The 14,790-nt window shown below is 44.3% G+C and overlaps 1 protein-coding gene across 2 annotated transcripts in view; it reads left to right on the top strand.

Annotated features, from left to right (window-relative positions):
- Window positions 1–14,790, top strand: part of MAPRE2 (microtubule associated protein RP/EB family member 2) — a 495,635-nt gene that overhangs the window by 112,652 nt on the left and 368,193 nt on the right. For both annotated transcript variants that reach the window (XM_063923682.1, XM_063923681.1), the window contains exon 2: window positions 7,179–7,238. The gene's annotated coding sequence lies outside the window, so the exon portion shown is untranslated. The remainder of the gene's footprint in view (window positions 1–7,178; window positions 7,239–14,790) is intronic.

Consider the following 14,790-nt stretch of genomic DNA (forward strand, 5'->3'; position numbering starts at 1 on the left):
GCCCGCACACATCGCTCCGCACACTGACTCACGGAGCCCGACCACACCGCACAGTCAGACTCCAGGGGTGTATCTACCCATTGGCCAGGATGGCACTCGCCAGGGGCACCAGGCAAGGAGGGGGCGCCGCCTGGCTGTGCCACCCGCGCCAAAGGGTAGCAAGCAGTACTGTCAGACTGTACTTGGTGAGAGTCTGTTACTGTTGGAACGGCGCCTGTGTTCGGCAGCACCGCACTTGTAATCAGACTCAAAATAACTACAGCTCCCAGCAGCCCTTGTTGCTGGGAGCTCCCGGCAGCAAGGGCTGTTGGGAACTGTAGTTTATTGTGAGTCTGATTACAAGTGCGGTGCTGCCGGACACTAGTCTAATCACTAGTGCAGTGCGGTATGCGGTGCTGACGGACACTGGCGCCGCGCCGGCAGTAACAGACTGTCACCAGGTACACAGCAATTGTTATATAGCACAGTGCTATAGATCTATTTGTTGTTGAAGATAATAAAAAAAGTGTCAGTGTTTGGGAGAAGGGACTGTAGGACCTGGAAAACTACACGATTTTCATGCATGTTAGATGTAAGTAAGTAGTAAGTAAGCAAAAAGTTTAACTTGTTGAGTGTAATAAAGAAAATACATATCTTACCTATTTCAAGGCCAGGTTCAAGGAAATGTATTGTATAATTGATCATATTATCTTGGAAGTGATGGCACCCTGATGTTTTTTTCTAACAGGAAGCACTTCTACCATCCAACTAATGGTGTTAAGTTAATGGCTGGAACCATTTGAGGCTCATCTCACTGCAGCTCATTAGCATTTCATTCAGGATGCAGTCAAGATGACGGCGTTTGGCATCCCGGCGGTCGGAAAGCTGGCGCCAGCATCCCGAACTGCTCAGAATGCTGATGCTGCCATCCCAACATAGATCGCGATGCAGAATGCCAAAATCAGGATCGATTTGGTGCCAAAGTCTTCACTGGCAAGCCACGTAGGAGGGTTAGGGTTAGGCTGCGAGGGTGGGAGGGTTAGGGTTAGGCTGCAGGGAGGGAGATTAGGAAGGGTGGGTTAGGGTTAGGCACCACTGAAGAGGCTTTTGGGGGGGGGGGGGGGGCAGGTTAAGGTCAGGCTGTGGGAAAGGTGGGTTAGGGGAGAGGGATGGTGTAACGTGAATACGAGACACTACTGTGCGGTGTAATGCGAATAAGGGACACTACTGTGTGGCATAATTTGAATTGGAAGTACTATTGTGACCACACCCTTCCCCCACAAGACCATGCCCCATTTCCAATACTCACACCTTATTCCAAATGTGTGTAAGGGGGGGCGCCAGCCCCTCACTTTGCCAGGGACGATCGGACCCCTAGATACACCCCTGTCAGACTCCCTCACTACCATTCTAGCTCCCATTCACGGAGGCGAACGACAGCCGACAGGCAGCCTACGACAGCAGCTCCCTCTGCCCTTCACCAGCCCCGTCACCCCGTAGCTCTCTTCCGCCGGCCGACAGCAACGCACAGAAGTCTCCCCCCCTTCCCACTACCGCTGCACACCCTGTCTCACGGAGGCGCGACACACCAGACCGTAATCCTCCCTCACTACCACGCCAGCTGCGCCTCCGTCACCTCCCTAACCCGCACCGGTCTGCCTGCGCCCGCCAGCCCTGTCGCCACTCCACCATCACCCAGCACAAAACCACCCCCCGCACCCACCACCATCAGTATAGGAGCCAGCAGTAGCGCACCCCCCCCCCCCCCCCCCCCTTCCCCACCTTGGGAGTAAGGCTGATAATGGTGGGGGAATAACTTGATAGCTGCTATTGTGCTGGAAGGGGGGGAAGTGGAATGGTTTATAAAGGGGGGGAGGATTACTGATATTGGGGGAGCGGGATGTCTTATATTATGGGGGGGGGGGGGGGGTCCTGCCCATCTGTGCCTCAGACACATTTCTTTAAAACCAGCCACTCGGGACAACAGTGCCAACAGCCCACTCTCCCCCACCCAGACAGCTGCCGGTGACGGTCATGTGGACGTGCACAGGGTCACGACATTGTGCTGATGGAGCCTCCCGGTACAGTGTGGAACGGAGTCCCCTCTACCATACACTTTGTGCTGGGGTAGTGGGGAGCCCTGGAACCTTAACTGTGGACACCGTCATTACATCACTGTGTGTCCGCACCACACCTGCCAACCAACCAACACATGGTGGGGGGATTTGCATACCACTCTCTTACCCTTCTCTGTGCCGGCATGGTGGGGACGGTGGTTGTATTACGCAAACACCATACATCACTACCCAACACTGTTATATTAACCACACACACAACCACTTACCCCTCTACAATTACACGGCAACACCTACAGTACCTTCCAGACCCTCCACAATCCTGCACACCACCACACTACACCTACTACACACCCACCTCCCTGTCTATACTGCCCATGCATCCTGTCAACCCATTAACACAACAATCTGCACACAATGGACCCGTCCCACACACAAGCAATAACATGCCAATTCATGTTCCCCCCCACCCCCTCACACTTCCACACACACACCACACACCACAATACCCTACACAAAGCTCCCAAAACATAACACACACAGCCATGCCACCTTCCAACAAACTCATCCTATAACACACACATACACCTCCTACAACTACCACACCTCCTATGACCTCACCCAGCCCTCACCCCTACACCAATTTATACACTCACCACACCACATCCACACTCACTCACCTGACGACCCCAAACACACCACATTTTATACACCAACCACAATCCATGTACCCCTTGCACAACAAACTACACTCCACACATTGTTCCTTCACCCCCCACCACAATCCACCATGCAATACAATCAACACCTACCACATACACACTATGACCGGGATCAGTACTAAATCCCGCTGGACGGGATCCCGGCGGTCGAAATACCGAGGCCGGAATCCCGACCACACAATCCCGACAGGGGTGGCGAGCGGAACACGGCCCCTTGCGGCCTCGCTTCGCTCGCCACGCTGCGGGCACGGTGCCTCGCTATGCTCGGCCCACTATTATATTCTCCCTCTATGGGTGTCGTGGACACCTACGGAGGGAGAATATGACTTTATTGTGCTGGTCGGGATTCCGGCGTCGGTATTTCAACCCCGGCATCCCGTCCAGCGGGATCTTGACCGCCTCCCCTATGACCCTCAACAATGATTATTACTACCCTACAACACTACCCCTCTACCCTACAAACACACACATGCACTACAGACATATTTCTATGCACACTCCACACTTTCTACTTCACACACCCTACCACCAGTCAACAAAATCCACTACTTAGCACACCCTACACACACCCAATCACAACACCCCATCACCAACATTCACCATCACATTCCCTTTTGTCATACTACATCTACTCACAAACAAACCAACCATTCCACCACAACTTCACCATCTACTATTGTACACCTTCACTTTTCTGTCAAGTTTAGTGGGGCGTAGCCCCTTACGACCTAGTTTCTATATAAATGTTGACTTTCTGTTTAAGAAACTGTGTCAAACTTTTTACACACGTAGTCATTGCAAGCTTGAAATGCATATATGATGCTTTATATTTAGCACGGCAATGCGTATGCAAGACATAAGTGATATACTTATTTGTATTATTACTTGCATCTATCTATCTATCTATCTATCTATCTATCTATCTATCTATCTATCTATCTTTATTTAGTAAATCATATATTCACTATGGGTGTAGTATACTTACTCATCATTCATAAGGGGTAATACAATTGTTTTTTGGTGGCCCTGCATCTAACTGTGCAATTCAAATGTTGCTCAGTTCGGGTAATTACCGCGGGCGCCTATTATTTCTGTCCGCCCCTTTCTGAAGGGGCAGATGGAAATGTGCAGAAAGTCTGGCTTTTCGCACATTTTCCCTGTTGCGCCCAATAGTTTAGACTTTACGCAGCTAAAACCTGTCTATTTCGCAATCAGCGCAAAACGGAATTGGCGATCAGTGGCAGAAAAACTATTTTGTATTGCCCCGTGTAAAGTCACAGGCAACGGAGCGCACTAAAAACATTTGAATCGCCCCCATAATGTCGACATGAGAATGTCTGTCTGTGTGGTCGGCATGCACATCAACAGTCATAGGGGTATATTCAATTGAAGTCGAAAGCTGCCGTCTGTCGAAAAGACGGCAGTTTTCGACTTTTTTTAGGTCGGAAGGGGTTCGAGGAATTTGACTTGTCGAAAAGCACGTGGATTGGCGGAATAGCTGCAGATCCACGTGCTTTTGTCGAAAACGAGGACAAAACCGACTACCATCTCAATTCGACTTTAAACAAAGTCGAAGTGAGATGGGGAGAGCAGCGCCGGAGAAGGGGAGAGCCGTCCACCCGGCTCCAGCAAGCGAGACCTGTAGCGCTGCTCTCCTCCATCTGCCCGCTGCTCTCCCCCGTCTCCCCTCCTGCATCTCAATTCGACTTTTTTAAAAGTCGAATTGAGATGTCATTGAATAGCCCAGGTCGGACCCCATAATGTGAAGACTTCTGAAACATCAGCACAATAGACAAACAGTTCCTTTTAGTTTAGCGGTGACTTACCTGCTTCAAATGGCGGCAGCATCCTCTCTTCCCCCTAACCCACCAGCTAGTGCCTAGCCCTATCACCCTCCCACACATCCATAGCCTAATGGTAACCTCCCGCTTATGCCTAACCCTCTCTGTCCCACAGCCGTAATGTCAACATTCCCCCCTGTAGATTGTAAGCTTCTTGGAGCGGGTTTCTCTTCCCTCCTGTTCTCGCAGCCCTCTTTACCAGCGGCTGCAGTCCCCTAATAGTACCGTTGCGATGGGAGACAGGTTCCACCTTATGCCCATAACTCCCTCGCTCACATTACATACCAACTGTATTGTATACTGAATAGTGGTGCTAATTATCATTATTTATGTTCTGTTTATGTTTTGCTTACATCAATGTAATGTTCTGTTTACCCTATAATGTCCTACTCTTTGACGTATGTATGGCGCTGCGGACCACTTGTGATGACCTATAAATAAAGTATTATAATTCTGAGAATCTTGGGATATCACATTTGACATGTCAACATTGTGAACATGTAGACATTCTCAGTACACAATGGGCCTTATTCAGTATGATGTAATCGCATACTGAACTATTAATGCCCAGTGCGCACGCACAGCAGCCGTACTGCGCCTACGCACACAGTGAGATGCGATCGTCTCTGCCTGATTGACAGACAGAGACGTTTGCGGCAGTGACGTGCGGTGGGGTGAGGCTGAGCCTTTCCTGTCATACTAACGTTTGTGCCAGAGTTTTGGCTGTGTAAAGTATATGAAAAATACAAAGAATATGTTTGAAATATGTTATTTGCATTATTCTAATAATTTTTATAGCCAAAACTCTGGAGTAAAAAGTCTATGGCAGGTGAGGCAGTGCCTCATCTGCCTAACTTTTACGCTCATCTCTGATTAAAACTAACCAAATTTCCAGGAGTTTATACTACTGCACCTGTGTATAATGCCCAGATGTACTCTTTGGCTCATATATTGCTTGTAAATCTGGCTCTGGTGCTAGCCAGTGGCTCCTGAGCCATTTAGCTCACCGCACATCCCTGGTTTGCGGGGCGGTCTGGGGTGGGAACGCAATGTTGTGGGGTGTCGACGGAAACTGGGGAGGGTTCAGGGTGGCCTCGTGACACAACACGCGGCCGCTTCCACCTGTGAAAAGGTGGCTCGGCACCTGCCTTCGCAGCCTGGCTGCTATAACTTCTATAGATATCTTAACATGTATCTGTCACTTGTGTAGTGGAGTTTTTAGGGCCAAGTCAATATACTGTATATTGTTCTTCCGCTTTATCACTTGCGTATCTGTAATAGGTAGCCCCCACACCGCACACCCTGAACACATTTAATTATACTCACCTCTCCGTTAGCCTGGCATTGGCTGCATAGCTGCAGAAATCACTGTGAAAATGGCCACAGCGGCCATTTTTTGGTGCTTTGCGCAGGCGCAATAGAGATGTCCCTGGGAACACAGTGCAGGTGCCATGTTCCCGGAGATCTGCATCTGCGCAGACCCAATGCCAGAGTCTCCTGCATCACCGGAGAGGAGGGGGCCCGATTGAAGCAAACACACGTGTATCCCCACCTCTCTTAAAGCGCTTCTGCGCTTTATCCTTTATGTAACGACCGTATTTACCTACTGCAGTCCTGTTCACACATGGTAATACATTTATACTGTAGACCTGTCAGCAATACATACAGTTACACAAATGTACTGAGAGCCTGAAAAAAGTAAGTTGATAGCAAAATGAGAGCAAATAACAACGGTAAAAAATTCTTATTTCTGTACATCTGCAGTCCCATACATACTGTATCTGACAGCTTATGCACCTAGTATGCCACAAGCCCTCATCATCAGCGTGTATTTACAGCTGCCCTATAATGTAAAAGATACGCCACCTATAGGTGTGCCAGTGCATAATTACTGGTCTGAAGAAGATGCGTGTGCGCAAACATGTAATTACGAAGCATGGCTTACATGAGAATGCACTTCCCACCTCTGCACCGCCACTCCAGTTGTATGACTTGCTGGGTTCATAATGCTTCCCGTCTGCAGTCACGCATTTGTGTCCATTTGCTTACTGAGCATGTGCAGTGCAAAAAATGTCACATCAACTGGCGTGGCGCTAGCTTTGCTTCAGCTCTGATGTGTAGGGATGATTTTGTGTTGTAGCAACTGTTGTGATTTATTCTTTGCAACAGTGACCCGACGGTTTTCTTTTTACACAATTTTGAAACTATCTCCTTTCCCTAACAAGCATACAGTTACCACTGAAAAATATAAAATAAATTCTAAAAGATATACCACTGCAAACGTAAGCCTCTCAAACATCAAAAATTATATTCAGGTAGTTGTGTTTGTTTACATACCATTGAATGAGAAAATCTAAATTGATGGCGAGTTAATGTTGTGGAAGTTACTCCAGAGTTTCACTCCAAAGATTGCTACATTGTGGCTTCAAGGGTCTAATGCCACAATAATTCCTATGCAAGATCACAAGTATTGGCACTGTCAGAGAAACAATAATGTGGGTTTGTGTCCCCTGTAGTTTTGCCTTGCATAGCAGCTAAACTTTGGCTTTGTTTTTTTGCAGGACAGATAGATTGCTGGTGACATTCATTTTGCCAAATCGGGAATAATCTGAATGAACAAGGTAAGGGACCCAGATCTGACAATTCTGCATGTGCTAAATCACTTTGTATCTGTGTGGCACCATATGAAATGTGTACAAAAGTAATTCTATTGTGAAACATACACAAGGCGGAATTCAATTAGCCTCAGTAGATTACCGTGGGCTAATTGATTACCCGGGGCTATCCAATTAGCCCCGAAGCCAGGAATTATCAGGGATTTTTTTCAACTGCCTTAGCTAGGTTTAAAAAAAATCCCAGATAACTAGCAGGTAAATGGGTGCAGTGACCCTGTCAACAACCCAATCCGTGAATTTTTCATGGATTCTCTGTGTTAATGCCCATTAATACTCAACTTTAATGGACGATGACAAGGCTATTGGGTGAAATAGAGAATCCAGTTAAATAGCCTCGTTTTTCACCCACGGTAATTGAAAAATTCAATTACCCACGGTACCATGGGTAATTGAATCCCCCCCACCCCCCAACCTGTATATGAATGTAGTGAAAAATATTATATGCTTATTGTTTGAAATTTCAATGTTACTGTATATAATATGAATTGTGTATATTTACTACTGTATGTTAGTAGTGTGTGTATAAGAATATAAAGTATAATTATAGTGTTTGGACATTCTGCTTTAGGACCATATTAGTGAAATGTTTAATGGCACGGACGGAACTGCCCTATAAACTCGTTCCGTAATCTCTGAAACAGATCCATGTCTTTAACAACACACCCAAAGCCAACACCGCTTTTTTTACACTTACATATTGACTGGAGTATAGCCAATATCACTTTTCATGTGATGGATGTCAATATAATGTGTGCCAGTCTTGCTGTGATACATTGTTTTATAGCACTGTTTACACAAGGCTTCATTCAAAAGTACAACTTTAACAGAAGATTGATGCCACTTAATACGCTGTAGTACATGCCTTATTAGTACAAAAGGCAGAATATACAAAGGCATTATTTAATTACATGGAATAACAGTAGTGTGTGTGGGGGGTAATCTACTGTATCACCCAACATGACATTTGGGAAATTCAGTTATTGGTTAGGTGACAGCTCATATCACTGATTGTTAAGTTACAGCGACATCACTGATTTTAGTGCTACCCTCTGAAGGGTGCGAGGAAAAATATGTGAGGTAGGTGGTTGGGACCTTCTGAAGGAGCGCTCAAATGCTGGTGCTCTCAGCCATCGCTATTAATTAACTGATATACCACATTCCAAATAAAGAATACGCCTACCTGGTCTGTCATTTACTCCTAATTAGCATTTTTATCCAGGTGTGAATTATTTCTGTGTTCCTTCTCAAAGCTTTCCCCAATTGGTATACATTATTCAATTTAAGTTTGCTTCTCTTCACACCTCCACCTTCAAAAGTGTGGTCCTTTTCAGAACCATTCACTGTTAAAGCATAACCACAGACTCATTTTCAGAAAAGCTGTGCCACCACAAAAACGATCCAGTCTGGTTCGCTGTTCCTCAGCTGCTATAAGTAAGGGTGGCAAGACGTCAAGAGACTTCTGAGAAAGTGCAAGCACACTTGGCAGCTCAATAAGAGAGCCAAGCAGCCACTTGAGAGACAGTGAATCACCGAATGCAAGGCTAGCTCTCCAATCTGCTGATGCTGCTAGACATGCAGCATCTAGGGTATTGAGGTCCTTTTCACGGCTGAAAACATGTTAGCAAACAGTGATGTCCTTTCCAGGGTCAATGGAAAAAAAAACTGAATAGGCTGCAGATGTACTTTAAGGTCCATTATTCAACCAAGACAATGCCAACTATCCCAGCTAGTATATATATACTAGATGGGATATATTACACACACACACACACACACACACACACACACACACACACACACACACATTTGTGATACAAAGTAACATTTGTCATTCTGAAGAGCTCAATGACTTCAACCGTGGTACTGTGATAGGATGTCACCTTTGCGATAAGATGGTTTGTGAAATTTCATCCCTGCTGGATATTCCACAGTCAACTGTAAGTGATATTATTAGAAAGTGGAAGCATTTAGGAACAGCAACTTGAAGCATAAGACCACATAAAATCACAGAGTGAGGTCAATGACTGCTAAGGCGCATGGTGAATAAAAGTTGCCAGTGCTCTGCTGATTCCATAGCTAGAGTTCCGAACTTCCACTGGCAATACTGTAAGCACAAAAACTGTGTGGCAGGAATGTAATGGAATGCATGCAAGCCTCACATCACCACAAGTCCAATGCCAAGACACTGGACTGGGGAGCAGTGGAAACGTGTTCTGTGGAGTGACAAATCACACTTTTTTCTATTTGGCAGTCAGATGGGCAAGTCTGGGTTTGGCTGATGCTGGGAGAATGTTACCTGCCTGACTGCATTATGCCAGTTGTGTAGTTTTTCAGAGTTTGTGCTAGGCCCCTTATCTCCAGTGAAGAGCAATCTTACTGCTTCAGCATACCAAGATATTTTGGACAATGCTATGCTTCCAACTTTATAGCAAAAGTTTGGGGAAGTCCCTTTTCTAATCCAACATGACACTAGCCCAGTGCACAAAGCAAGGACTAATAAAGACCTGATTTGATGAGTTCAGTATGGAAGAACTTGACTGGTCCGCACAGAGTCCTGACCTCAACCCCATTGAGCACCTTTGGGATGAATTAGAACGGCGATTCTAAGCCAGGCCCATTCGTCCAACATCAGTGCCTGACCTCATAGATGCTCGCCAGAATTAATAGTCTTAAATTCCCTCAGAAACACTCCAAAATCATGTGGAAAGCCTTCTAAGAAGAGTGGAAGCTGTTATATCTCCATGTAATATATAGGAGTCAGAAAATTACTTAAAATGCTGGCAGTTGGGGTATGCGAGAGTGGGAGGGACGATCAAAGGCCACAACCTCATGATTGCAGCTTGTGATTGGTCATCTCAGACCATTACCTGGGGCTCCAGCTAGGGCAGGGAACAGGTTATTAAAATTAACTTTGTATGTTACAGCTTTGATGTATTTACTGCATATAGGTTAATAAAAAAAAAATACACTTTAGTATATATGATTTAAACATGTACAACACCAGAAAATGTGTTTTTATTTTTCTCCGTGGCAAATATTTGCTTTTGTTATTTTTGTGTATACAAGATATGCTTTTCCTTAGTAACAAGTGTATAGTAAGGGTCATGGACGTTTCTATAATAGGTGCAGTATGTGCGGTGCACACGGTTCCCTAGGTCTGGGGGGCCTACACCGCACACACTGCACCCATATAGTATAGTATAGTTACCGTCTGGAGGTCCTGCAGTGTGGGCACAAATCACTTGGAAAATGACTGCTGCACCTTATGCCAGAGTCTTCTAGCTGCCTGAAAGGATGGGGCCCACAATGGAGGCTGCATGAGGGTCCCCTCATACCTGGTAGGGGTATCAGGTTAGTGCAGTATCCCCTGGCCCAGAACTATAGGGGGCCCAGAGCTGCTCCACCTGTTCCTGGGGTTTGATATCTATATATAGTAAATTATATTCGTATAGCAATAGTAAATAATGCATGTTAATGAGACAATGATCTTGTTTGAAGCCTAGAGCAGGCCGATCTTGTGTTATATAAATCACTGGCTATTGGGGTCCATGAAATATATTGCACGCTTTTGTAGTACTATAAGTGTAGACCCACTTCATAATGAAATAATTATTTCATTATTACATACAGCAAATTCATTGTAGTACTCAATATATAGATTCACATTTTTTTGTGTGTTCTCTCCATATAAATAATTGATTCCATTTAAAAAAAAAAATCATTTTATTCTTCCTTTCAGTGAAATAAATGACTAAAAATAACTATTTAAATAATATTTATTCATGGTTATTAGACTTGCTGTTCTTATGATAATTTGGTAAGTGGGAAAAAAAATACTTGTTTTAATCTTTGGTGAGCTGATGAAGCAGTGTGGCAACACAGCTGGTTGGCATTGCACTGCACAGTGCAGTCTGTCCTGTCACCTCTTTTTTTTTTTTTTTTTTTTGTGCTGTGATCATATGACACTGCACTTTTGGCGTAACAGTGGTATATGAAATTTGATAAAACAGAACCAATTGTAAAAATGTGTCCCATATCATTTTGTAGCCTAGTACTAGTGTTAGACAACTGAAAGTCAATCATGTTTATCTTTTGAAATTAATGTGGATGGTTTTCTACTGTATATTATCATTCCTAATTTACATCGACATCTGTTCATTGTCCTGTGTGAAAGGCTGTGTAGTGCATTCATACCTAAATCTGCACGTTTTCCATTATTTCAGTGTATTCGAGTCTGTGCTAAAGTAGATGCTGTTTTTATACAGTTTCTGTTTGTGTTTTAGAAATACTCACTGTGAATGGATAAGCATTACACTACTATTGAGGGAGTCCTGTAGCAGTGTACTGTAAATAAATAACATGCAGTCACATGAAACAGACCGTAAAATAACACTGCCCAACAATCAGAGGTGTGGGGAACACTTATGGTAGTGAAAGTACAAGTGTACATGGTGCTGGGGAAAGTATTTTTTGGGGGATACTGAAAAACAATAGATTATCAGATGCCACTATTATAAAGCAATCATTGGAGATTAGCATTTATGTGCTGCTACCAGTCGTGCAACCAAATATTTTTTTTGTACTGCTACAATTGTAGTATAATCATTGTTATTTATGTTTATTTCTTGCTATAATGAAGCTTAAGAAACTGTCCATAAGATGATACCAGTTGGTCCAGCAGGTGGCAACATATGAACTATAATTATAAGCTGAGTGAACGTCGCTGCATCTGCCTGCAGTACCACAATACATCTCCCAGCGCACATCTCTTGTCTCTGCACTTTGTCACAAGGCTGTTTTTCTGTCCCTTGTTTATACGTGGCAGGAGCTGGGCACCAATACAGGCAATGAAATACTGTTATGGCAACAGGGTTTTATGCGTTTATTGATCTTTTCACACAATGTAACTGATTTAAACACTTGTGTTTACGGGATTAAAAAGGATTCCTGGAACAAGTCTGGTTGTATTTTACACTGATGTGACATGGAAAGTCTTAACATGCGATTTACAACACACGTTTGTGAGAATCGCTTCTATGGACTGGCCTATAGGCAGGGGCTGCTGGCTGGGCAGGGGGGCAGGGTGCCATCTGCCCCCCGGGCCAGTGCAATTTAAGTGTTCCAGGGCCATTTTTGCATTGCATTCCCTGTGAAAAGCTGGGCCACTTGCTTGAGCCTGCCCCCCAGGCTGAAAGTTGCCAGCCAGCCCCTGCCTATAGGAGGTATTCAGGTCACATTGCAAATTTCCCATCGCATCGCATTGGCTGGGAATGCCTCTGCCTAATTGACAGGTAGAGGCGTTTGTGGGGCGGACAGGAGCAGCGACGGACCATTGCGGGGGTGGTGTGGGGAAACCCATACATTTTTCCGTGACATGCTGTTATCACTGTACGATAAGTTGGGGATGAATTTCAGCGCTGATGTGCCCTTTAGTCACATAAATGTGATCACACTACGCACCTTGATGTTTGACCATGTTTCCGCCAGCCCGGCCATCTTACAGCTGATGTTGGGGACAGTATGACTGATTTGAGGCACAGTCTAATGGCTGTGAGGAGAAGCTATGGTCTACCTGCTTTGGCCTGGCAGGAAATTGCAATGAAATAGAGAACATTACACATGTGAAAGGTCTTGTTACCTTACTTACTGAACCACCCTCATATCTTTTGTGGACCTACATTCTGTACATACTCTAGAGCCAAGTGTAAGCAAGTACTGGTGATGCAGTGCACACTCAGCTTATTCGCATTCCCTCTTGCGGCTGAAGGGTTGTAACTGCGTTGTAATGGAGCATACTTACGTTTAATAACTCCTACTGTCAGACAGATGTTATGCAGCAAGGGTAGAGCTGGCCGAAGGGCTTACTGATAATGATTACACTAAGAACCAAGCAAACGGATCGGGGCGTACTGAACGCAGCGATGCACGCAATTCTGAATGCGTTCAAATATATTCATTTTATGTTCAACTCTGCATCAGGCCATAAATCTGTAGGATAACAATCAGTCTGATTGCCTTGGGTAAACCATAAAAACCATCCACTCTGTACCACAAAACATATGTTTGGGCCAATTAAAATGTTTTCAGCTTACAAACTGGCTTGCAACCTAAAGATTTTCAGACAGGGAAAATATCCAAAATAGCAAATTTGCTCTAAAATTATATATTGGCTTTATATTTTTCATCTGAAGCCAGAATAAAAGTTGGATGTTATATACTTCGGAATTAATGTAATCTTTATGGTTCTTCACATACACTCTTTAGATGTTCCTGGGAAATGTTTAAAATGGAAAATGGACCACCAAGGTTTTAATGACCTGATATTATCAAAGTCTGTTCTATTTGTCTTGGGTATGGATCTTGAATTAAGCTTGATCCCAAATCAAATCAAAGTCTGTTACACTGGTATTATCCTGGGGTATAGTAAATCAAAGCTTCAGACTGTTCTGGTTTACTAAAGGATTTTAAGTGAGTTTCATCTGTTTTTGTTTCTGGTTGGTTTACAGTAGTGGCTTTATTTAAAGATTAAAACAATTTAGTTTATTTGTTCAATAAATAAAATATGTTCTTTTTCCAGATTTTTGTTTACTTCCTTTAATCTACAACCTTCTGCAGGCACCTAGTTATTCTGGGCACACTTAAGGCACTTGTTTAGTTTGGGGGCCTTGATGTAGATGTTATTGTAAATATGTAGACATTAAAAAAAATAACGTGAAAAGTAATGTGTTCAGAAACATTGTTGAACAATAGTTAGACACAAGTATGGAAACCCATGTTCTCAGTTATATAGGCATATCCAATTAAACTCTGCGGCTAGTTGTCAGGTTGGACCTATTCAATTAGGAGCGTCAAAACTTGGAGAGAAATACTAACCAATCAGTGTCATTCATTTTACAGGCTGTGTTTGAAAATGACAGGAGGTGATTTGGTTTGTACTTTTATCTTTCTCCACGCTTTGATAAATCTCCGCCTAGGTCCTGCATATGCAGCGCGTAAAGACCTAAAGGTTTAAAATGCACCCTTGGAATTTTAAACACGGGTAAACCCATAGATTGCGGCATTTTACGCAGAATCTATGGCAGGGGTGGCTGGACTTTTGTGATCTGGGACCTAATTGTGTTTGAAACTTAATGCTAAATGTATTGATGAGATGACTTGGCCAAGCTTTGAATAATTAGAACCAGGGCTGGCGCCACCACTAGGCAGCTTTAGGCAGCTGCCTATGGGCGCAGACCACTGGAGGGCGGCAGCTCATGCTGCCGATGAATGCTTGGCTTCTTGTCATGTGGAGCGTTACCGTGGAGAACAGTAGGTACTCATTCCTAACCGTAAGCAGACGTTAGGGTGGTCAGAAAATAGCCTTACTAATAATGCCCACATCAAATAATAGCACTAATAATAATGCAGACATTTAATTGAGTAATAATGTCCACATCCAACAATCATTATTTTCCTGGGCAGTGATGTTCTATGAGCCAGGCTTCACAAAATGCAACCA

The sequence above is a fragment of the Pseudophryne corroboree genome, chromosome 5 (genome assembly GCF_028390025.1).
Source record: "Pseudophryne corroboree isolate aPseCor3 chromosome 5, aPseCor3.hap2, whole genome shotgun sequence".
Classification (NCBI taxonomy): domain Eukaryota; kingdom Metazoa; phylum Chordata; class Amphibia; order Anura; family Myobatrachidae; genus Pseudophryne; species Pseudophryne corroboree.